This window comes from Rattus norvegicus, chromosome 12, assembly GCF_036323735.1.
Source record: "Rattus norvegicus strain BN/NHsdMcwi chromosome 12, GRCr8, whole genome shotgun sequence".
NCBI classification, from domain to species: Eukaryota; Metazoa; Chordata; class Mammalia; order Rodentia; family Muridae; genus Rattus; species Rattus norvegicus.
This window is the reverse complement of record NC_086030.1, coordinates 2,781,950-2,808,168: the sequence shown is the minus strand read 5'-3', so window position 1 is coordinate 2,808,168 and position 26,219 is coordinate 2,781,950. Positions and strand designations below refer to the sequence as shown.

At 40.5% G+C, this 26,219-nt stretch overlaps 1 pseudogene; it reads right to left on the bottom strand.

Annotated features, from left to right (window-relative positions):
* Window positions 1-26,219, bottom strand: part of Arhgap20-ps5 (rho GTPase activating protein 20, pseudogene 5) — a 411,817-nt pseudogene that overhangs the window by 347,296 nt on the left and 38,302 nt on the right.

The window sequence follows — 26,219 nt, the reverse complement described above, 5'->3', positions numbered from 1 at the left end:
ACACTACCTCAGAGTGAAAGGCTGGAAAACAACTTTCCAAGCAAATGGTCAGAAGAAGAAAGCTGGAGTAACCATTCTCATATCAAATAAAATCAATTTCCAAATAAAAGTCATCAAAAAAGATAAGGAAGGACACTTCATATTCATTAAAGGAAAAATCCACCAAGATGAACTCTCAATCCTAAATATCTATGCCCCAAATACAAGGGCACCTACATACGTAAAAGAAACCTTACTAAAGCTCAAAACACACATTGCACCTCACACAATAATAGTGGGAGATTTCAACACCCCACTCTCATCAATGGACAGATCATGGAAACAGAAATTAAACATAGATGTAGACAGACTAAGAGAAGTCATGAGCCAAATGGACTTAACGGATATTTATAGAACATTCTATCCTAAAGCAAAAGGATATACCTTCTTCTCAGCTCCTCATGGTACTTTCTCCAAAATTGACCATATAATTGGTCAAAAAACGGGCCTCAACAGGTACAGAAAGATAGAAATAATCCCATGCGTGCTATCGGACCACCACGGCCTAAAACTGGTCTTCAATAACAATAAGGGAAGAATGCCCACATATACGTGGAAATTGAACAATGCTCTACTCAATGATAACCTGGTCAAGGAAGAAATAAAGAAAGAAATTAAAAACTTTTTAGAATTTAATGAAAATGAAGGTACAACATACCCAAACTTATGGGACACAATGAAAGCTGTGCTAAGAGGAAAACTCATAGTGCTGAGTGCCTGCAGAAAGAAACAGGAAAGAGCATATGTCAGCAGCTTGACAGCACACCTAAAAGCTCTAGAACAAAAAGAAGCAAATACACCCAGGAGGAGTAGAAGGCAGGAAATAATCAAACTCAGAGCTGAAATCAACCAAGTAGAAACAAAAAGGACCATAGAAAGAATCAACAGAACCAGAAGTTGGTTCTTTGAGAAAATCAACAAGATAGATAAACCCTTAGCCAGACTAACGAGAGGACACAGAGAGTGCGTCCAAATTAACAAAATCAGAAATGAAAAGGGAGACATAACTACAGATTCAGAGGAAATTCAAAAAATCATCAGATCTTACTATAAAAACCTATATTCAACAAAACTTGAAAATCTTCAGGAAATGGACAATTTTCTAGACAGATACCAGGTATCGAAGTTAAATCAGGAACAGATAAACCAGTTAAACAACCCCATAACTCCTAAGGAAATAGAAGCAGTCATTAAAGGTCTCCCAACCAAAAAGAGCCCAGGTCCAGATGGGTTTAGTGCAGAATTCTATCAAACCTTCATAGAAGTCCTCATACCAATATTATCCAAACTATTCCACAAAATTGAAACAGATGGAGCACTACCGAATTCCTTCTACGAAGCCACAATTACTCTTATACCTAAACCACACAAAGACACAACAAAAAAAGAGAACTTTAGACCAATTTCCTTTATGAATATCGACGCAAAAATACTCAATAAAATTCTGGCAAACCGAAATCAAGAGCACATCAAAACAATCATCCACCATGATCCAGTAGGCTTCATCCCAGGCATGCAGGGATGGTTTAATATACGGAAAACCATCAACGTGATCCATCATATAAACAAACTGAAAGAACAGAACCACATGATCATTACATTAGATGCTGAGAAAGCATTTGACAAAATTCAACACCCCTTCATGATAAAAGTCCTGAAAAGAATAGGAATTCAAAGCCCATACCTAAACATAGTAAAAGCCATATACAGCAAACCAGTTGCTAACATTAAACTAAATGGAGAGAAACTTGAAGCAATCCCACTAAAATCAGGGACTAGACAAGGCTGCCCACTCTCTCCCTACTTATTCAATATAGTTCTTGAAGTTCTAGCCAGAGCAATCAGAAAACAAAAGGAGATAACGGGGATACAGATCGGAAAAGAAGAGGTCAAAATATCACTATTTGCAGATGACATGATAGTATATTTAAGTGATCCCAAAAGTTCCACCAGAGAACTAGTAAAGCTGATAAACAACTTCAGCAAAGTGGCTGGGTATAAAATTAACTCAAATAAATCAGTTGCCTTCCTCTATACAAAAGAGAAACAAGCCGAGAAAGTAATTAGGGAAACGACACCCTTCATAATAGACCCAAATAATATAAAGTACTTCGGTGTGACTTTAACCAAGCAAGTAAAAGATCTGTACAATAAGAACTTCAAGACACTGAGGAAAGAAATTGAAGAAGACCTCAGAAGATCGAAAGATCTCTCATGCTCATGGATTGGCAGGATTAATATAGTAAAAATGGCCATTTTACCAAAAGCAATCTACAGATTCAATGCAATCCCCATCAAAATACCAATCCAATTCTTCAAAGAGTTAGACAGAACAATTTGCAAATTCATCTGGAATAACAAAAAACCCAATAGCTAAAGCTATCCTCAACAATAAAAGGATTTCAGGGGGAATCACTATCCCTGAACTCAAGCAGTATTACAGAGGTATAGTGATAAAAACTGCATGGTATTGGTACAGAGACAGACAGATAGACCAATGGAATAGAATTGAAGACCCAGAAATGAACCCACACACCTATGGTCACTTGATTTTTGACAAAGGAGCCAAAACCATCCAATGGAAAAAAGATAGCATTTTCAGCAAATGGTGCTGGTTCAACTGGAGGGCAACATGTAGAAGAATGCAGATCGATCCATCCTTATCACCCTGTACAAAGCTTTAGTCCAAGTGGATCAAGGACCTCCACATCAAACCAGACACACTCAAACTAATAGAAGAAAAACTAGGGAAGCATCTGGAACACATGGGCAGTGGAAATAATTTCCTGAACAAAACACCAATGGCTTATGCTCTAAGATCAAGAATCGACAAATGGGATCTCATAAAACTGCAAAGCTTCTGTAAGGCAAAGGACACTGTGGTTAGGATAAAACGGCAACCAACAGATTGGGAAAAGATCTTTACCAATCCTACAACAGATAGAGGCCTTATATCCAAAATATACAAAGAACTCAAGAAGTTAGACCGCAGGGAAACAAATAACCCTATTAAAAAATGGGGTTCAGAGCTAAACAAAAAATTCACAGCTGAGGAATGCCGAATGGCTGAGAAACACCTAAAGAAATGTTCAACATCTTTAGTCATAAGGGAAATGCAAATCAAAACAACCCTGAGATTTCACCTCACACCAGTGAGAATGGCTAAGATCAAAAACTCAGGTGACAGCAGATGCTGGCAAGGATGTGGAGAAAGAGGAACACTCCTCCATATTTGGTGGGATTTCAGACTGGTACAACCATTCTGGAAATCAGTCTGGAGGTTCCTCAGAAAATTGGACATTGAACTGCCTGAGGATCCAGCTATACCTCTCTTGGGCATATACCCAAAAGATTCAGCAACATACAAAAGAGACATGTGCTCCACTATGTTCATCGCAGCCTTATTTATAATAGCCAGAAAATGGAAAGAACCCAGTTGCCCTTCAACAGAGGAATGGATACAGAAAATGTGGTACATCTAAACAATGGAATATTACTCAGCTATCAAAAACAACGAGTTTATGAAATTCGTAGGCAAATGGTTGGAACTGGAGAACATCATCCTGAGTGAGCTAACCCAATCACAGAAACACATACATGGTATGCACTCATTGATAAGTGGCTATTAGCCCAAATGCTTGAATTACCCTAGATGCCTAGAACAAATGAAACTCAAGACGGATGATCAAAATGTGAATGCTTCACTCCTTCTTTAAATGAGGAAAAAGAATACCCTTGGCAGGGAAGGGAGAGGCAAAGATTAAAACAGAGACTGAAGGAACACCCGTTCAGAGCTTGCCCCACATGTGGTCCATACATATACAGCCACCCAATTAGACAAGATGGATGAAGCAAAGAAGTGCAGACCGACAGGAGCCAGATGTAGATCACTCCTGAGAGACACAGCCAGAATACAGCAAATACAGAGGCGAATGCCAGCAGCAAACCACTGAACTGAGAATAGGTCCCCCGTTGAAGGAATCAGAGAAAGAACTGGAAGAGCTTGAAGGGGCTCGAGACCCCAAAAGTACAACAATGTCAAGCAACCAGAGCTTCCAGGGACTAAGCCACTACCTAAATACTATACATGTACTGACCCTGGACTCTGACCCCATAGGTAGCAATGAATATCCTAGTAAGAGCACCAGTAGAAGGGGAAGCCCTGGGTCCTGCTAAGACTGAACCCCCAGTGAACTAGACTATGGGGGGGAGGGCGGCAATGGGGGAAGGGTTGGGAGGGGAACACCCATAAGGAAGGGGAGGGGTAGGGGGATGTTTGCCCGGAAACCGGGAAAGGGAATAACACTTGAAATGTATATAAGAAATACTCAAGTTAATAAAAAAAAAAAAGAATGTGTCATATACTTGAATGTATCCAGATGTATTTCAGTATATGAGTATATATATATACATATATATATGTGTATATATATATATACATACATACATATATACATGTATATATGTATATATGATGTTTAAAAACTTTTCCCATACTCTAATAATCATTTTGTGTCCCAAAGCTTCTCTGATATACACAAATTTATGACATCATGAAATGATTTGATCAAATGATTCCATTCATTTGATGAATAAATAAATCTTGTCTTACCTGTAGGACCTTCTTCCTGCAGTGCAGCATATGAAATATTAAATTTTTCATCAATATCATTCGTTTTCCAGTTGTGTCCAGCTATGCCTTTTGTCATAATAGGAGATTTTCCAGAATAATTTACTGATTCTTTGTATGTGTTTAAGTCTTCAGACCTTTTGTCAATGTGTTTACTAAATGTATCATCATTTCCAAATATTTGATCATAGTTGTCAATCATGATTTGTATAAGGGACTTCTGTAACACCACAAGGCAAAAATAAGATTGTCATTTCACATAGTTTACAAAATTAATTTAAAAATGAAAAGAAATACTAGGAGGAAAATTACAGATAAGATCCCATGAAATGAAGTCTCTGAAATGGAGACTCTAAGTCTTTTGCATCTTTACACAACTTGTTAAAATTTCATGCATATTGCAAAGAACAGAAGAACTACTTAACCAAAGAAACATTTCAGAACTGATATGCTGCAAAAAACTGTGAGTGTACCAAATTAATGACTGTTGTGTGTTAATTTTTAGTGTGTGGGTGGGGGTAGCTGTTTATTGTGATGTTTTGAATGGGATGCCTCTCTAGATTCAGGCATTGCAATACCCTCTCGCTGACAATTTTCTGGTGCCTTGATCTGCCTGGTGAAGAGTGCCATTGCTTAGAATTTATAGTTACAAAAGGTAGGTGACCATTTTCAATGTACTTTCTCTGCTACATTTTTGCTTCCCAAGATAAGAACCATCAGGTCTCAGCTTCCTGTTTGTTTTTTCTTCTTTTCTACAGTCATGCACCTCTGTCATGACACTGAAGTGCTATACTCGCTCAACATTTGTAGGTCCCAAATAACCACCTACTTCAATACGTTTCCCTGGTCATGTTGTTTTATTTTTTATTGTTTATTTCATTCATTTACATTTCAAATGTTATCCCCCTTCACAGATCCCTTCCACAAATCCTATATCTCCTTCCCTGCCTGTATTGCAGTTTTCTCTCACTTGACCACACACTCCTGCCTCAACAACCTAGCATTCCCCTACCCTAGATCATCAAGCCCCTCAGGACTAAACAGCTCCCCTCCTAGTGATGCCAAATAAGACAAGCCTCTGCTACATATTCAGCTGGAGCCATGGTTCCCCCATGTGCACTCTTTGTTTGGTCTTTAAATCCTCATGTTTTATTAAGGCAATAGAAATGTGACTGAGAGAAGTTGGTGAGAAGAGGGTGTCTTAATTGAGAAAATGCCTCCATCAGATGGACCTATTGTATAGTGAAGCCTAAGGGATATTGTCCTGATTAACTTTGGAATTTGTAGGGCCCAGATCTCCAGGATGGAGCCACGCTTGAGTTATTAGTCAGAAAAAGAAAGATATGAGATACAAGGCAGGAGGCAGTGCTCCTACTAGGCTTCTGCTTCAGTTCTTGCCTCCCTGTTTTATTTTTGGCTCTGACATTTCTCAGTATTTAACTGGTAACTGCAAATATATTTTGGAGTGTAACCTGTCTTCCATTAGTTCCTTTTCATCAGTGTTTTGTCACAGCAATTGTAGAAAATTATGACACTTCCTAAATTGAACAACACTGGTAAGTTACTTTTCTTCTGAGATGATGACTTAGGTTAAGCAAACTCTATTCATCACATGTGTTTCTTCTCAGCATGCACCTAAGTTTATTTTTGAGCAGTCCTGCACAGGATAGTCTTATTTTATATGCAGATGGTACAGAATAGTTTTGCTTCTTTGTTTTCATACCTGACCATACAAAAGAATATATTTGAAAAGAACTGTCCATAAAGGAAGAATCTTTAATAGTTATTGAGATTGAAAAATACATTTTATTTTTTCATTTGGACTAAACATGCAGTTTGATATAGTCTTGGATTTTAGGTTTCCTGTACCTTGGTAATTAGAAATTAACTAAAAAAGCTACGTTTCTAGTTCAAGCCAAGTACAGTCCTGAGCAAGAATCTTATTCAAGCTTTCCCTTGGGCTACATCCTCCATTGTGAGTAACACCATGATATCTTCTTTCCTGTGAACCTAATACCTGGGAGCTACTATTTAACATTTACCTTGCTTTCTGTCATATTTACATTTTCTTTATCTTCTATCCTTTTCAAAATATGTGTCCTTTATTAATTCTCTGAAATTTCTAATCATGCTACCAAGTAACTCTCATTTCATTTTTCAATCCTTCCATATATCCCTTGGAAACAATCCCCCCTCACTAAATTTCAAAAATTAAAATTAAATAAAAATTTAAATTTAATTAAAAAAATCAAACTAAAATTAAAAAAATTAAAAATACAGTGTTTGAGATGTGTTGTGCCATAAGTGGTCACACATTATACCCTCTTGTCCAAACAGATTTTCTTGCAAATGTGTAATGAAATAAGTCTGGTTTAAGCTCTTTGTATTTTACTATACTCTCAATACTGGAACCTCCTGGAGATGCCTCTCCTTCTATATCCTGGTAGCTTGCTGTAGCCTTAAGTCATTGTGATCCTTCAGGTTTGAATCTGCAGGATCTCCCCCAACATATGCTCCAGCAGCAGGATCTCGGGCCCCTATATATATGTAGCAGATATGCAGCTTGATCTTTAGGTAGGTCCCCTACCAGTTCGTATGCAGACTGGCTCTGACCCTGTAGTCTACAACTGGATTGCTTTCTTTTATCTGGGCTGCTTCGTATGGCTTCAGTGTAAGGTGATTCACTTATTCCTGTTGTGAATTGATGTATGAGAGTGGGTTAGTGTCAATGGAAGGTCTACACTACTGAGGTAAGGAAGAATGGAGGGAAAAACAGGTTTCAAGGATAGGACTTGGAAGAAGGAACTGCAATAAGGATATAAAGTAAATAAATTAGTGAAGAATATTGATGTATATGTGTTTTAATAAAATTAACAGCTCCAATATACCTGAGGATCATAAAACTGTACCTGAAATAGGTTATTGCTAAAATAATGGAAGCATACAACATAATATACACCAATTATTCATCATTACATATGTATATACATATACATATACAAATACATTCACATGTATAAGTACACTTACACGTATATGTACACACACAAACTCACACTCATACACACACTCACACACACATATATATGTATACACACATACATATATCTATATCTATCAATATCTATAATGCAATGTGCTTTAATATGACCAGCAATTCACATGATGTGAATATTTTTATTAATATCATGGCCTCACCACTGTGAAACACAACTATTCTATACTCCAAAAATAGGGCTACAATGGAAAAAAACAAACAAAACCTAGGTAATCCGGATCTTCTAAAATTTCACTCTAGTCCTCTTGGATTACCATTATATGTACAGATTATTGTTGGCTAAAACATCAATATCTAAATCAATATCTAAGAAGAAAGAAGGAAAGAACAGTAGAAAGAAATGATTAACTTACTTTAAACTACATTAAAAATCTCCCTTCCCAAATCTTCCTGAAATAGATCAATACATATTCTACTCCACTCCATAGGAATGCAATCCTAGTGTTTCCTGTTAGAGAAATCATCTTTGTAAAGTATTCCCAATTACTGAATAATAATTAGACTTTTGTTCCCAAAGGCAGATTTCAGATTCCCTTAATTTCTTAAGACGTCACTCCCAAATAATGAATTTCTCGAAATCTGACCCCACAGTACATGTGGAGCTATGTGCAGAGATAACCGGTAACTGTTTAATTTATTCATGGATGAATCTTTTATTATTACTAATACACATATGAGATGTTTTAATAGTATAAAGTTTGGTTCTGGGATCTGTTGCAAAAGTCTAAACAAAGAAAAAGGAGAATTTTAGTTTAGACCATCTTGAAAATAATGTAAGTTAGAAATCTAACTACAAAGAACAAATAGGGTAAATGTTTTGTAGACCAACTCATAGTATAATCAGAATTCAAAAGAAGTAACAATATATAGCTAGAGTATTACATAAAATATTTTCTGCAAATCACTTTTCTGTACAGAATCATCGAAAATACATTTTTCAAATTATTTAGGAATTTCAGTGTACTAGATGTATGAGTGCTACCTACAGAAGCCAGAGGAACATGTCAGGATCCCTGGTAACAGAATGAATGAATATTGTTGCAAACCATGTGTGTTCTGTGTGTGAAAACATCCAGTGTTATCAAACAGCAAACCATCTTTCTTGCCACCATGGGGACACATTTAATATCTAATGTATTATGAATCGATGACACACCCTTATAACAATCTAGAACATAAGGAGCAAAATCACACTCATGACTCTACTCAATGCCCTGGTATTAGAATGAATGAAGATTTTTGAAGACCATGTGTGTTCTGTGTATGAAAACATCCAGTGTTATTTAACAGCAAACCATCTTTCCAACCATCATGGAGTGGAGACACAGTTAATATCTAATGTAGTATGAATCCATGTAACACTCTTGTGACACTCTAGAACATAAGGAGCAGAAAGCAGACTAGTGACCCTACAAAATGCAATTATAAAAGCTTTGCTACAGCAAGACAGAGATGCAGGTCTCCTGGGTTGCAATGGGAACTCAAAGCTCTGGTTAAGTATGAAATCATTCTATGTATCACACAGAAAAAATGATTCAAAAAAGTCAAAGCTATACCTGATCTAGACTTCTCTAGATAATTATAGTTGAGAAAGAATTCAGTAAGAGATTCCTGTTCTAATCAATGACATATATTGACCATGTGAAATATTCACAATACCATGGTAACAATTCTAGGATGCAAGTAACCCACAGGTATTATACACACTTCTTTTAATTTGTCTCACACAGGAACTAAACCAATACTCTAAACTGATCTGAACACGTGGTGTTACATAGACTGTCTTCTAAATCATGACATTTATAAAGGAGAAGGCTCCCTGGTAAGATTACAGACCTGGTTCCACACGCTAGTTTGAGAAATGGGAATGTTTAAAAAGTGACAACACATGTCTGACCTAAGGAAACCTCTTGGCATAGAACATCATTCTAGCTTATAATCATGTAAACACAAGCCTATGTACATTACAAAAGCATTGCTTCTATATTGGTACAGTTCTCCAAGTATTTACTGTATCATTACCTTTGAATGGCATTAATTTTTCCACCCAGAGTTCCTTCATCTGGGATGCTAAGCCAATTTTCATAAAAATCCAAGGTTAGTAAGTTTCCTTCGATGGTAGTAATAAAATCCATTTTTTCTATTGAAAATAAAACAAAATAGTAATGGTCAATGTACATTGTAGAAAGTACTTGAAAAACATTTTTGCTTAAAATTAGCAGTTTCGACCAGTGATTCTCAACTTGTGGGTCATAATCATTACGGGGTCACATATATTTTCTATATCAGATAGTCCATCCATTTTTCTTTATAATCACATCAGGAGCAAAATTTGAATTTTGAAGAGAAGCAAAATGAAGTAATGGTTAAGATTCACAAAGCCATGAGAAAATATATTAGTGTTACAGGATTAGGGAGGCTGAGAATCATTGGTTGAGAGTATACGTCCCGAAAAGATTCCCCAACTTCTATGGCTCCAGAATCTTGGCTCAAAAGTGGAACCAATATGCAGGATCTTATTTTTTTTCTTTTTCTTCCCTAAGACTAGAATCAATGAAGCAGAGTCCTAGTTGCTATAGCAATGAAGTAAACCTACCGTCTGTTCAAATTGCCTCTCCTGTCTTCTAGACTACACCACTCCTTGCAATCATAGATCTCCACTCCACTTCCCAGACCAAAGCTCTCTCTGCCTAAAGGAAACCAGCTCCTACATGGAATATCCAGACAGGAGTCTATCATAAGTGCCCTCTGAGAGGCTCCATCCAGCACTGACTGGAAAAGGATATGAAGAGCCATAGTCAATCATTGGATTTTATGGATCAATCAGGGACTTGTAAGGAAGAAATGGGGGAAGGATTCCACACCCTAAAGGAGATAGGAACTCCATAGGAAGAGCTACAGAATCAACTACTCAGGACCACTAGGAGCTACCAATAGCTGAATTACCATCTAAAAAGCCTACAGAAACTGTACCATGACACATTTATAGCAAACGAAAAGCTTAGTCTCCATGTGTGTCCCCCAAAATGTGGAGCAGGGCTGTCTGCAAGCTCTTGACTTGAAACCCCTCCTCAACTGGCCTTAGGGGAAAAGATGGTCTAACCCTGAACAGAGTTGAGGTGCCAAGGTAGTAGGATAACCAAAGGGCCCGTAACTGGCTCAGAGTAGGAAAAAGACTTTGTGAGGAGAGAATGGGGGTGGGTTGTCAGCATAGGAGACATAAAATTAACAAATAAATAAATGTAAAATAATAATAATGATGATTATAATAATGATGATGATAGTAACTAATAAAATAAATGAACAAAACAAAGAAACAAAGATCATAGTCTTCTTCTTGGAAATAGGCAACTGTCAAAAAATGGCAGCACCAGAAATTACCTGATCCTAATTGTATAATTTGGTGAATGTGTAGAGTACAGACAGAGTAAAGCTGTAATATACATGTAGACCTCTACTTACAGACCACCTGGAATAGTGATGAAGTTTCTTATATGTTTTCCTAGTGAGAACATCTCATTTCATATCTTTTTCTTAAAATTGGTAAATTTTCAACAATATAAATTAAGTTATAAGCATCAGTTTGTTTAAAGAACAAAAACTGTCCTTGTTCATAAAATACTGCAAATAACTTTCGTGTTGTATTAAGGGTAGTGAAAGATCCTACGCAGAGAGACCCTTACTCAAGTCTTGGGAAATCGCGGACCCCAGATACAGAGAGACCATTTTGGATGTAATAAGCAAAGGCGAGGTTTATTATGGAGACCTATTACAGAGATCTCCGGGCCAACTCGTATCCCATGTGGACCCCGAGAGGCTGGAAGAAAGAGTATTTAAAGGCAGAGGGTGTGAGCCCCAGGGGATGGGGGGATGTCAAAGCAGAATGCACGCAAGTTACAGGATTGTTTTATGGCTCCAGGAGATAAGGGGAGCCAAAAGGTTTTATGGCCCCCTGGTTCCTGGAACAGAGCTACTAAATCAGGAGAAGGCTCGGGTCTTCAGGTCCTCATTATTTTTAAAAGTTTGTCAGAATTGATGAATCATCTGTATTTGAAACTCCTCTGGTTAGGCTTGGGCCGCTGGTTTCCTGGGGTGCTCTCTGTAGGATGCAGTGGCTAAAAAGCACAAGTAGGGGCTTAAATAAACATCAAAGGGACAGAACAAAGAACAGTTAACTCACACCAGGTGATAAGCAAAGTTGTTCTCTTGCATTTTTAACAATCTGTCTTCCAGAGACAGGTCCTGTTGCTGAGTTTCAGGCTAATTTAAAACTCTATCTCTCATTCCTCTCTTCTTCGACTAAGTAATTCTAATCTTAGAATTTTCATATCAAGTCTCATATTTGGATTTACCAAGTTGTCCTAATTGATTGGTACTGTTGTCTCAGAACCATTAACTGTATAGCACCCACTCGATCTTTAACAAAAGCAATTAACCTGTTTGTCACGCAGGGGCCAAAAACTAAAACCAAGAAAATTATTAGTAATGGCCCAGCTATAGCAGAGAGTAGGTTAGTCATCCAGGGAGACACGAGTGAACCAAGACTCAAACCAACCTCGTTAAGTGTCTCTATCTTTTTGTGTTTTACTAAGTCTTTAGCACCAGGATTCTAATCTGGACACTATCTGTACCTATACACCAAGGTCATGACTGTCCTTTAGAACTTTTAAATGTATACACGTTGTGATCCCTGAGGCACAGTCTCATGAAGTGTTAGGAGTACTAACTCTTGTAATGTTACATCATTTGTAATAGAAATTAAGCCTATCTCTATACTTCTCTCGATGGAACCCAGGGCAAACATGAAATCTTTGTTTCTAAAGCACACTCTTTAAGTCAGCATTATAGCAACCTCCCAGTCACGTCTCTGATGTATCCACTTATCTGATGTATAAGTCGAGGGAGCTTTTTGAAGATCTGAGTTTCCCTCTAGGTCTCAGCTCTCAGACCCAACAGCTAATATGCAGCTGGTGAGGGCTGAGAATTGACGGCTGTCAGGGTGGTCAGCAGCACCAGGTACAGTCCTTTTCAGTGAGGCTCGAGTCTCTGGGCTCAGTGTTGTCGTATGTAGCTGTAGTCTCTGACCTGGAACTGATGAGATGTCTCGAGGGTCTCTGGGGCACAGGCTGCTGTCAGCTGTGAGCAGATTTCTTTCTGTTTCACCTGTAGGTCTTTTAGCCTGGCATACAAATCATTATTACTATCACATGTTGGTTCAGTAACAACATCTAATACAGTCAGAAGAGCTGAGGCCTCGTATAAGATCTCAAAGGGGGTAAGGCTGAATCTGGAAGGGGTATTTCTTGCTCTGGAGAGAGTAAGAGGGAAGGAGTGTCACCCAGTCTGTGCCAGTCTTCATGGTCAATTTGGTCAGTGTTTCTTTTATAGTTTTATTTATTTACTCTACCTGTCCTGAACTTTGAGGTCTGTAAATATAATGTAATTTCTAATCGACCTCAAAATATTTGGCCACATCCTGGCTTACTTTGGCAATGAAAGTAGGGTCGTTGTCCGACCAGATTACCTTCGGCACTCCAGACCTGGGGAAGATTTCTTCCAGTATCTTCTTGATGACTACCAGGGCCGTCTCTTGCTTGGTGAGGAAAGCTTCTATCTATTTTTGGAAAGGTATCTTCAAGCACTAGGAGATATTTGTGATCATATTTTCCTGGTTTTATCTCAATGAAGTTCACTTCGACTTTTCGTTAAACTCTCTAGGTCTCTTTGTCCTGTTTATTTGTTAAGCATTCACTTACTGACATACCTTATATTTTTTACTGTCTCTCTGTCTAAAATCTTAAAGTCTATTATATACATACCTTAACAACCTTCTTATCTCTTAAATGAATCTCTTTGTATATTTGGCAAAGTAAGTGTTTTATTTGTTCACTGGGGAGTATAGCTTTCTCCTCAAGTGTGTCACTGTCCGTTTATCTTTTAAGCAATTTGGGCCTTTTCTTTGTTGTACATTCTAAGTGAGGCCATCCCTTAGTCCAATACCAGTTCCCAGTGGCTGTCTCTTGTAGGCCTGTAACCAGGATAGGCTCCTGTATAGCCATTTCCCGAGCCAATTTATCTGCTTTGTTACTGTCCCATGCCACTGAATCTCTTCTTTCCTTGTGTCTTGGGCAATGAATAATACTCACAGTTGTTGGCTTCATCTGGGCATCCAAGAGATGGCAAAGATATCTGTGGCGCTGATGTGTTGGGGGGTTGGGGTTCAGCCATTCCAGATGACATTTGTGTTCTCCACCACGGCAGCACCCACTTATCTCTGACCTTCATGAAGAGAACTGTTCCCATCTGTAGACAAGGTAGCCTTGGCTTTCAGCAGGGGTCAATCAGCCAGTCACAGAGGCCTTTCCTACACCCATGGGCTTCTGCCAGTACTTGACACTCATGTTATGGTGGCTCCAGGTCAGGATTGGGCAGCAAGGTGACCAGATTGTCCCCAACCGGTGGAGAATCTAGACCAATGGTCCCATCTTCTGGGACATTTTATTTAAAGGCAAAACATTAGCCACTCTACCACAGTTTAAGTCCTGGATTGAGTGATAATTGTTAGTGCCCGGCTGGCAGGAGCAATGTGTCCCAGGCAGAACGGCACTAAGCTATACATCTCTCAGCATAAGGTACTGGTGTACCGAGACAGGTCTTAAGCTCCACATATACAGTCTGTAGATATGTATACACATTGCCTCACCCAGCCATTTCAGCCCATGTAAGCCATTTTGGAGAGCAAATTTTTCAGGAGCAAGGGATGGAGTTAGTCCATAAGTATTGTTTGTTGCCAGTAGCATCCTGTACCCAAGGTCTTAGGATATTGGCCCACTGGGGGGCATAGGAGCACAGACCGTTGAGTCTCTGTATCTATAAAAAGGCTGGGTGGGCTTCCCTTCTATCTCTGTGCATAGCCAGCACTCCAGGACCCAGAGGCTCTCCAGTGGCCCCTCTTGTTCTTTCTGGGGCAATCCCTGACCCAATGTCCTTTTTCTTTGTATTAGGCACACTGATCTTTAGCCAGGAATTCTCTTCTTTTGTCAGGTACTGTCTTCCTAGGTTCTCTAACTATGGTGGCCAGTATATGTCCCTCTCTTGTCTTTTATCTCTCTTTAGCTTTTTAGCTTCCTCTTTTTTTTTAGTCTCTCTGTTTAACCTTATTTTCTCTGTAACTTATATTAACTCTCAGCAACATATAATAACTCTCTCAGTGACTTAGCTTAACCCTTTACGTTTCTTTAACTTTTTTTTTCATATCTTTTTCTTATCTTAGCCAGATTGGTGGGGCATTTTCCAGCCCCTCAGAGACCCAACCTTGGAGTCTGGCAGCAGACCTGGAGCACTCCCTACCTTCAGGCGTCTGAAGAGAGCAGGCAGAAGTGAGGGCCTTCCATCCGTGTCTGGAACATTTTTTCTGGCCTCTAGTAGGATTCCCTCTTTCCTCGGTGGTAAAGAAGACCTGTGACAGTTACTAACAAACATCTCAAATGGGATGGTGAAAAAACAAGGAAATCTTGAGAATAGAGGTCCAATGAAGAGGACAAATACCATTTAGTCACACAGCTAAACCAGGAGGACTTTTTGGGACAAAAAGGCATTGTGTCTGTGAAACAGAAAAGTGAGCAGAGGGGCAGCCTGTCTGTTACCGGCTGTCTCTCTGGACTTAGATTTTCCCTTAAGGAGTACCTCCCTTTAATGCCAGCTCAGTGGCTCTGTCTCTCAATAAACCCAGCCTCTGAAGGACACTAGTTTTCTAGTAAGAACTAATAACAAAAGGATGGAGAGAAGGTTAGAACCTGGGTGTTAGATACTAAGCAGCTGACAAAAGAATTGAAACCAGTTTACCTGGGGCTATCAGGACTTTTTTTTTGTCATTTTTGAGGCAGGAGTCAAAGCTGAACTGGGCTTCCTGTCTCTTATATCTAATAAAGAGATTGTTAAAACTGTAGTACCAACCTTTAATTAAAAACAAAACAAAACAACAACAAAAAAAAAACTATAGCTCTCTCCATGTCTCTGAATATCAGGACTGCAGTAGTAGTCCTTCACCAAACTGTCTCAGTGGGCTACGAGCCCATGGAAAAGAAAACATTAATCCTGACCTTGGCCACAGCCAAAGCCTGAACTATAAATTCTCACTGGCAAAACAAAACAAAGTTCTTCACAGTTTGTTGTAGACTCTTTTGAAACAATTTTATGGGGTCCTCTGTCCCCCAACCTGGGGCATTTCGACCACAGGGGCAGGAACTGGCTGCTGTGGGGATAGGATCAAAGGCATTCTCTATGCTAATGATGACCAGCAAGAACAGTAATTTAATGCTGGAGACTGACTCCTCTCTTGGAATAAGGCCAGCAGATAAGGCAGGCTCTTTAAAGAACTTCTCCTAATGAGCACTCTCTTTCTTTGAGCAAGAGTTGAAGATCGGGCCACAAAAGCAGAAATTCCTTTCTTGTTCTTGTTTTCCTTAGAGTCCTCTCCCACCTCACTCTCAGCCTTTTTAGATCATTCTTCCTGTAGCATTTTTAACACAGCCTGTCCCTTTTTTTAGCCTGTTGACAGCATTTCTGATCTTTTAGGCAGCTACGCACTAAGTGCCATACCAGCTGAAACTCCGCCTTTAAGATTCTTTGCTCCCAAGCAAAATTTAAATCCTTTTTTAGCTTATCTCAGCTGTCCACCATGAGATTCTCAGAGATCGCAAACCAAGGTGTAGCAATTTACTAAGAAATCTCTCTGTAGTGGATTTTTTTTCCTAAGCCTTTTTCTTTTAAACAGCTCCTGAAGAGCCAGAAAAATTGGGTGAGACTTGAGAAGTCCCCATGCTTGCTGTAGCAGCTCTGCAGCTAGTTTTGCTTCCCTCTACTGTGTGCTGAGAGTACAAGCACAGATAAAACACTATGTTTTAAAAATCAACGTTGGCTATCAACCAACACACCTCCACTAGAGTGGGGTCCAAAAAATTAAGTTTTCTACTCACTATACTTGTTCTATAGCCAGCGGCCTAATCTGGGGAACTTTTTTTTTTTTTTTTTTTTTTTTATTAACTTGAGTATTTCTTATATACATTTCGAGTGTTGTTCCCTTTCCCGGTTTCCGGGCAAACATCCCCCTCGCCCCTCCCCTTCCTTATGGGTGTTCCCCTCCCAACCCTCCCCCCATTGCCGCCTTCCCCCATAGACTAGTTCACTGGGGGTTCAGTCTTAGCAGGACCCAGGGCTTCCCCTTCCACTGGTGCTCTTACTAGGATATTCATTGCTACCTATGGGGTCAGAGTCCAGGGTCAGTCCATGTATAGTCTTTAGGTAGTGGCTTAGTCCCTGGAAGCTCTGGTTGCTTGGCATTGTTGTACTTTTGGGATCTCGAGCCCCTTCAAGCTCTTGCAGTTCTTTCTCTGATTCCTTCAATAGGGGACCTATTCTCAGTTCAGTGGTTTGCTGCTGGCATTCGCCTCTGTATTTGCTGTATTCTGGCTGTGTCTCTCAGGAGCGATCTACATCCGGCTCCTGTCGGTCTGCACTTCTTTGCTTCATCCATCTTGTCTAACTGGGTGGCTGTATATGTATGGGCCAAATGTGGGGCAGGCTCTGAATGGGTGTTCCTTCAGTCTCTGTTTTAATCTTTGCCTCTCCCTTCCCTGCCAAGGGTATTCTTTTTCCTCATTTAAAGAAGGAGTGAAGCATTCACATTTTGATCATCCGTCTTGAGTTTCGTTTGTTCTGGGGATCTAGGGTAATTCAAGCATTGGGCTAATATCAATTAGTGCATACCATGTATGTCTTTCTGTGATTGGGTTAGCTCACTCAGGATGATATTTTCCAGTTCCAACCATTTGCCTACGAATTTCATAAACTCGTTGTTTTTGATAGCTGAGTAATATTCCATTGTGTAGATGTACCACATTTTCTGTATCCATTCCTCTGTTGAAGGGCATCTGGGTTCTTTCCATTTTCTGGCTATTATAAATAAGGCTGCGATGAACATAGTGGAGCACGTGTCTCTTTTATATGTTGAGGCATCTTTTGGGTATATGCCGAAGAGAGGTATAGCTGGATCCTCAGGCAGTTCAATGTCCAATTTTCTGAGGAACCTCCAGACTGATTTCCAGAATGGTTTTACCAGTCTGCAATCCCACCAACAATGGAGGAGTGTTCCTCTTTCTCCACATCCTTGCCAGCATCTGCTGTCATCTGAGTTTTTGATCTTAGCCATTCTCACTGGTGTGAGGTGAAATCTCAGGGTTGTTTTGATTTCCTTTTCCCTTATGACTAAAGATGTTGAACATTTCTTTAGGTGTTTCTCAGCCATTCGGCATTCCTCAGCTGTGAATTCTTTGTTTAGCTCTGAACCCCATTTTTTTATAGGGTTATTTGTTTCCCTGCAGTCTAACTTCTTGAGTTCTTTGTATATTTTGGATATAAGGCCTCTATCTGTTGTAGGATTGGTAAAGATCTTTTCCCAATCTGTTGGTTGCCGTTTTGTCCTAACCACAGTGTCCTTTGCCTTACAGAAGCTTTGCAGTTTTATGAGATCCCATTTGTCGATTCTTGATCTTAGAGCATAAGCCATTGGTGTTTTGTTCAGGAAATTTTTTCCAGTGCCCATGTGTTCCAGATGCTTCCCTAGTTTTTCTTCTATTAGTTTGAGTGTGTCTGGTTTGATGTGGAGGTCCTTGATCAACTTGGACTTAAGCTTTGTACAGGGTGATAAGGATGGATCGATCTGCATTCTTCTACATGTTGCCCTCCAGTTGAACCAGCACCATTTGCTGAAAATGCTATCTTTTTTCCATTGGATGGTTTTGGCTCCTTTGTCAAAAATCAAGTGACCATAGGTGTGTGGGTTCATTTCTGGGTCTTCAATTCTATTCCATTGGTCTATCTGTCTGTCTCTGTACCAATACCATGCAGTTTTTATCACTATTGCTCTGTAATACTGCTTGAGTTCAGGGATAGTGATTCCCCCTGAAGTCCTTTTATTGTTGAGGATAGCTTTAGCTATCCTGGGGTTTTTGTTATTCCAGATGAATTTGCAAATTGTTCTGTCTAACTCTTTGAAGAATTGGATTGGTATTTTGATGGGGATTGCATTGAATCTGTAGATTGCTTTTGGTAAAATGGCCATTTTTACTATATTAATCCTGCCAATCCATGAGCATGGGAGATCTTTCCATCTTCTGAGGTCTTCTTCAATTTCTTTCCTCAGTGTCTTGAAGTTCTTATTGTACAGATCTTTTACTTGCTTGGTTAAAGTCACACCGAGGTACTTTATATTATTTGGGTCTATTATGAAGGGTGTCGTTTCCCTAATTACTTTCTCGGCTTGTTTCTCTTTTGTATAGAGGAAGGCAACTGATTTATTTGAGTTTATTTTATACCCAGCCACTTTGCTGAAGTTGTTTATCAGCTTTAGTAGTTCTCTGGTGGAACTTTTGGGATCACTTAAATATACTACCATGTCATCTGCAAATAGTGATATTTTGACCTCTTCTTTTCCGATCTGTATCCCTTTGATCTCCTCTTGTTGTCTGATTGCTCTGGCTAGAACTTCAAGAACTATATTGAATAAGTAGGGAGAGAGTGGGCAGCCTTGTCTAGACCCTGATTTTAGTGGGATTGCTTCAAGTTTCTCTCCATTTAGTTTAATGTTAGCAACTGGTTTGCTGTATATGGCTTTTACTACGTTTAGGTATGGGCCTTGAATTCCTATTCTTTCCAGGACTTTTATCATGAAGGGGTGTTGAATTTTGTCAAATGCTTTCTCAGCATCTAATGAAATGATCATGTGGTTCTGTTCTTTCAGTTTGTTTATGTAATGGATCACGTTGATGGTTTTCCCTATATTAAACCATCCCTGCATGCCTGGGATGAAGCCTACTTGATCATGGTGGATGATTGTTTTGATGTGCTCTTGAATTCGGTTTGCCAGAATTTTATTGAGTATTTTTGCGTCGATATTCATAAGGGAAATTGGTCTGAAGTTCTCTTTCTTTGTTGTGTCTTTGTGTGGTTTAGGTATAAGAGTAATTGTGGCTTCGTAGAAGGAATTCGGTAGGGCTCCATCTGTTTCAATTTTGTGGAATAGTTTGGATAATATTGGTATGAGGTCTTCTATGAAGGTTTGATAGAATTCTGCACTAAACCCGTCTGGACCTGGGCTCTTTTTGGTTGGGAGACCTTTAATGACTGCTTCTATTTCCTTAGGAGTTATGAGGTTGTTTAACTGGTTTATCTGTTCCTGATTTAACTTCGATACCTGGTATCTGTCTAGGAAATTGTCCATTTCCTGAAGATTTTCAAATTTTGTTGAATATAGGTTTTTATAGTAAGATCTGATGATTTTTTGAATTTCCTCTGAATCTGTAGTTATGTCTCTCTTTTCATTTCTGATTTTGTTAATTTGGACGCACTCTCTGTGTCCTCTCGTTAGTCTGGCTAAGGGTTTATCTATCTTGTTGATTTTCTCAAAGAACCAACTTTTGGTTCTGTTGATTCTTTCTATGGTCCTTTTGTTTCTACTTGGTTGATTTCAGCTCTGAGTTTGATTATTTCCTGCCTTCTACTCCTCCTGGGTGTATTTGCTTCTTTTTGTTCTAGAGCTTTTACGTGTGCTGTCAAGCTGCTGACATGCTCTTTCCTGTTTCTTTCTGCAGGCACTCAGCGCTATGAGTTTTCCTCTTAGCACAGCTTTCATTGTGTCCCATAAGTTTGAGTATGTTGTATCTTCATTTTTATTAAATTCTAAAAAGTTTTTAATTTCTTTCTTTATTTCTTCCTTGACCAGGTTATCATTGAGTAGAGCATTGTTCAATTTCCACGTATATGTGGGCATTCTTCCCTTATTGTTATTGAAGACCAGTTTTAGGCCGTGGTGGTCCGATAGCACGCATGGGATTATTTCTATCTTTCTGTACCTGTTGAGGCCCGTTTTTTGACCAATTATATGGTCAATTTTGGAGAAAGTACCATGAGGAGCTGAGAAGAAGGTATATCCTTTTGCTTTAGGATAGAATGTTCTATAAATATCCGTTAAGTCCATTTGGCTCATGACTTCTCTTAGTCTGTCGACATCACTGTTTAATTTCTGTTTCCATGATCTGTCCATTGATGAGAGTGGGGTGTTGAAATCTCCCACTATTATTGTGTGAGGTGCAATGTGTGTTTTGAGCTTTAGTAAGGTTTCTTTTACGTATGTAGGTGCCCTTGTATTTGGGGCATAGATATTTAGGATTGAGAGTTCATCTTGGTGGATTTTTCCTTTGATGAATATGAAGTGTCCTTCCTTATCTTTTTTGATGACTTTTAGTTGGAAATTGATTTTATTTGATATTAGAATGGCTACTCCAGCTTGCTTCTTCTGACCATTTGCTTGGAAAGTTGTTTTCCAGCCTTTCACTCTGAGGTAGTGTCTGTCTTTGTCTCTGAGGTGTGTTTCCTGTAGGCAGCAGAATGCAGGGTCCTCGTTGCGTATCCAGTTTGTTAATCTATGTCTTTTTATTGGGGAGTTGAGGCCATTGATATTGAGAGATATTAAGGAATAGTGATTATTGTTTCCCTTTATATTCATATTTGTATGTGAGGTTATGTTTGTGTGCTTTCATTCTCTTTGTTTTGTTGCCAAGACGATTAGTTTCTTGCTTCTTCTAGGGTATAGCTTGCCTCCTTATGTTGGGCTTTACCATTTATTATCCTTCGTAGTGCTGGATTTGTAGAAAGATATTTTGTAAATTTGGTTTTGTCATGGAATATCTTGGTTTCTCCATCAATGTTAATTGAGAGTTTTGCTGGATACAGTAACCTGGGCTGGCATTTGTGTTCTCTTAGGGTCTGTATGACATCAGTCCAGGATCTTCTGGCCTTCATAGTTTCTGGCGAGAAGTCTGGTGTGATTCTGATAGGTTTGACTTTATATGTTACTTGACTTTTTTCCCTTACTGCTTTTAATATTCTTTCTTTATTTTGTGCGTTTGGTGTTTTGACAATTATGTGACGGGAGGTGTTTCTTTTCTGGTCCAATCTATTTGGAGTTCTGTAGGCTTCTTGTATGTCTATGGGTATCTTTTTTTAGGTTAGGGAAGTTTTCTTCTATGATTTTGTTGAAGATATTTACTGGTCCTTTGAGCTGGGAGTCTTCACCCTCTTCTATACCTATTATCCTTAGGTTTGATCTTCTCATTGAGTCCTGGATTTCCTGTATGTTTTGGACCAGTAGCTTTTTCCGCTTTACATTATCTTTGACAGTTGAGTCAATGATTTCTATGGAATCTTCTGCTCCTGAGATTCTCTCTTCCATCTCTTGTATTCTGTTGGTGAAGCTTGTATCTACAGCTCCTTGTCTCTTCTTTTGTTTTTCTATATCCAGTGTTGTTTCCATGTGTTCTTTCTTGATTGCTTCTATTTCCATTTTTAATTCCTTCAACTGTTTGATTGTGTTTTCCTGGAATTCTTTCAGGGATTTTTGCGATTCCTCTCTGTTGGCTTCTACTTGTTTATTAATGTTTTCCTGTGTTTCCCTAAGTGTGTTCATGTCTTTCTTGAAGTCCTCCAGCATCATGATCAAATATGATTTTGAAACTAGATCTTGCTTTTCTGGTGTGTTTGGATATTCCATGTTTGTTTTGGTGGGAGAATTGGGCTCCGATTATGGCATGTAGTCTTGGTTTCTGTTGCTTGGGTTCCTGCGCTTGCCTCTCGCCATCAGATTATCTCTAGTGTTACTTTGTTCTGCTATTTCTGACAGTGGCTAGACTGTCCTATAAGCCTGTGTGTCAGGAGTACTGTAGACCTGTTTTCCTCTCTTTCAGTCAGTTATGGGGACAGTGTGTTCTGCTTTCGGGCGTGTAGTTTTTCCTCTCTACAGGTCTTCAGCTGTTCCTGTGGGCCTGTGTCTTGAGTTCACCAGGCAGCTTTCTTGCAGTAGAAAATTTGGTCTTACCTGTGGTCCTGAGGCTCAGGTTCGCTCGTGGGGTGTTGCCCAGGGGCTCTCTGCAGCGGCAGCAACCAGGAAGACCTGTGCCACCCCTTCCGGGAGCTTCAGTGCACCAGGGTTCCAGATGGTCTTTGGCTTTTTCCTCTGGCGTCCGAGCTGTGTGTACAGAAAGCAGTCTCTTCTGGTTTCCCAGGCTTGTCTGCCTCTCTGATGGTTTAGCTCTCCCTCCCATGGGATTTGGGTGCAGAGAACTGTTTATCCGGTCTGTTTCTTTCAGGTTCCGGCGGTGTCTCAGGCAGGTGTCCTGCTGCTCCTGGGCCCTCCCCCACGGGAGCCCAGAGGCCTTATACAGTTTCCTCTTGGGCCAGGGATGTGGGCAGGGGTGAGCAGTGTTGGTGGTCTCCTCCGCTCTGCAGCCTCAGAAGTGCCCACCTGACCAGGCGGTTGGGTCTCTCTCTCACCGGGTCTGGGAGCAGAGAGCTGCTGCGGGCTGGGATCCGCGGGTGGTGAACTTTTTTTTAAGAGAGGTTTTTTCCTCAAGGTTCTTGTTAATGTCTGTTTACACAACTGTTAACAGCAGCTAGGTTGATCAAAGGGAGCAAAGGGAGGGGCCTCTTTTCTTGGGGAGGAGGCTCAAGAGAGAAAGACAAAACTCCCTGGCAGAAAACAATTTTTCTCAAGCAAACTATTTTTAACTTTTAACTTAAGCACCAGGAGGACCAAGTAAAACTCTTTGACGAACAAAGCAAACAGTTTCATGATTTCAAACACAGTCGTCAGTCCAAATTCAAAAACGAAACAAAAGTCAAAAACACACTCCACAATACCACAGAAAACAAACCAGACAAACAAGACCAAGACAAAGTATCCTATAACCAATTTCCACAGATGCCTGGTACCTTCAGTACCTGGCCCAAACTGCAGCTTAACCTTAGCTGCTTCTGGGATGAGATGGACCATCTGATTCCACCTCCCAACAAGATTCCAGAATGTCCTCTTGTCCTAACGTCCAAGCATACTTGTCCGCGCCTATACTTAAATAGGCAGCCGAACTCGACCTCTGACGGAGTGGGATTCCTCGTCCACTCCCGCCTAGGTAAAAGGAGCATTCCATCTCCTTTGTTCCAGAAAACCAGAGTCATGTCCTCCTGACTGTCCACAGCTGGGCTCTCTTGACTGTTCTCCGCCCGTGGAACGTCTTCCAGGGGCTTCAGCCTTGCGGGCCCCGGGGTGTCCCCCGCTTCCACAGCCAGTGGGTCCTCACGAACCACAAAGGCAGCTGCACCGAGTGGAGATACACAACCACTCTCCTAGCACAGGGCAGGAATACACATCCACCCTCCTAGCACAGGGCAGGAATACACATCCACCCTCTTAGCACAGACACAGAGTGGGATTCCACATCCACTCTCTAAGTACTGACCAGAGTGAGAATCCACCAGTACCGAGACACACATATAAACACACGGTGGAACCAAAACAGAGACAGACACAGACTGACAAATGCGGCACCGCTCACACAGAAACACTCAGACAAACATCTAATTCACCTCCAAGGGGTCTTCGGAGTCTGGGGTGGTCGCGAAGATCCCGGACGAGCCCCATTTAAAAGATCCCATGCAGAGCGACCCTTACTCAAGTCTTGGAAAATCACGGACCCCAGACACAGAGAGACCATTTTGGATGTAATAAGCAAAGGCGAGTTTTATTACAGAGACTTATTACACAGATCTCCGGGCCGACACGTTTCTCGCGCAGGAGACAGAGGTGTCGACCCTGAAACTCAAAAGTCAGGGGTTTATATAGGGAAAGCTAGGGGTTTTGGCGAGGTTACACACAATTGGCTCATTCAAACATAGCAGTGAGAACAAAGCAGAAGAGTACCTGCTAGAAGTCAGGGGCTTATCAGGGTCTGGATGACATCTGGTTAAAGTATGGCCCTGAGTAAACTGGGGGGATGTCTTCTTGTCGGATGGCCCATGAATCAGTTCTGATAGCCTGGGCTGGATCCTGCATTCCTTTTCTTTATCTTTATGGCCTGCTATTCCTGGTGGCAGGGCTTAGCCCTGAGTCTGTGGCTTTTGGGGCTTACTCTTTTAGTATTATATTTTTAAACCTTAAATTCGTATAATTTTCCTTTCACTGGGAAATCTTGGTCTTACACTCTTGTCTTTTAGCTTCCCTCAGCTTTCTCTTGAGGGCAGTCAGAATCCTCTGTATTTCCCAAAATCTTTCTTCTTTAGATAAGTCCTATATCCCGCGCTGCAGATCTCGATATAAACAGTTCAAAAGGAACTCCTGTCTCCTGATCTCTTCCTTGATGCCTGCTTGGGTCTCTGGCAGTGTTGGCATTGTGGCCATGTTGGACCAACGCAGAGGTCTTGTTACTTGTTTCGGGACCATGGTACCAAAGAGCTCTTGCACATGTGTGAAAAGCACATACAGGACCCGATTGCTGATCTGGACAGTTGGCCTCAGCACTAGAGAGATGTTCTGGATGTTCATCTTGGTTTCTATCTCCTTGGCAATGATGTGGTCCATGTGCACAATGAGCCAGGAAAGCAGAAGATGGTTATACTCCGGCAGTTAGGGAACTCCTGCACTTTCTCCGTCTCTGTGGTCCTCTGACAAGCCTCTTCAAATCGGGGCATAAGCTCTCTGGTAAGCAAATTCTCTGGAAGGTCTCGCAAATACTGCTTCAGCAAGCTGGCTACAGTGTTAGGTTCATATTCTTCCAAGTTTGGAGACTCCTCTCGGTCATAGGCTGCTCATCTACCTTTGATTTGATTCCTGACACTTCGTAGATGCCTTCCCACTTCATGCCGTGCTGCTACATGTAGTCCACGCACTCTCGGAAGACAGCTGGCAGCCGGATGCCGACGTACATCATGGTCCTCTCTACTGCATCGGCAAAGGGAATGCCAAAAATGGGTCTCAGACTTGGGGCGTCTGTCTGTGGCACCTCTGACTACTGAGTTGGCTTCTTCTTTTTCTTCTTCTCCTTCCAATCTTTAACAGCATTGGCTGCTGTCAAGTCTTTACATTTCTTTTCTTTATGCTTTTCCTCTTTATGCTTTTCTTCTTTGGGCTTTTCTTTGATTTTAAAATCCTTTTTCTTCTTTTTAGTGCAGCTGGGCTTTTTGAACACATGGATTCCCTTGGACCTCTTCATCTTGGAAGGACTTTCAGCTTCATCTCCAGAGCTGTCTTCCTAGAAGGCAGCTTAGCATTCAGTCCTTATCTCCTTTTCCTTAAATTTTCCTTTTTTCTTTCCATTGTCTTTCTCATCATCAGGACGCTCGTGGAGGATGTCATGGGGAGGCGAAGGCTCACCAGTCCGGTACAATCCAGGAAACTTTGTAGGGCTGATCTCCTCGAAGTTGAGAATCCAGGTCAGCCCGCTGCCTTGCTCGGCCCGGAGGTGTTCACTAGGGCTGCTGTTGGAGTGCAGGAAGGACTCGTTCATGCTGAAGCCCTGAGGAGGAAGGGAAGTGGTCTTCTGTTACCTATCCATTCCATCAGTGCCTGCAGCCGAGCGCCAATCTGTTCTGCTGAAGCCGCTGCCT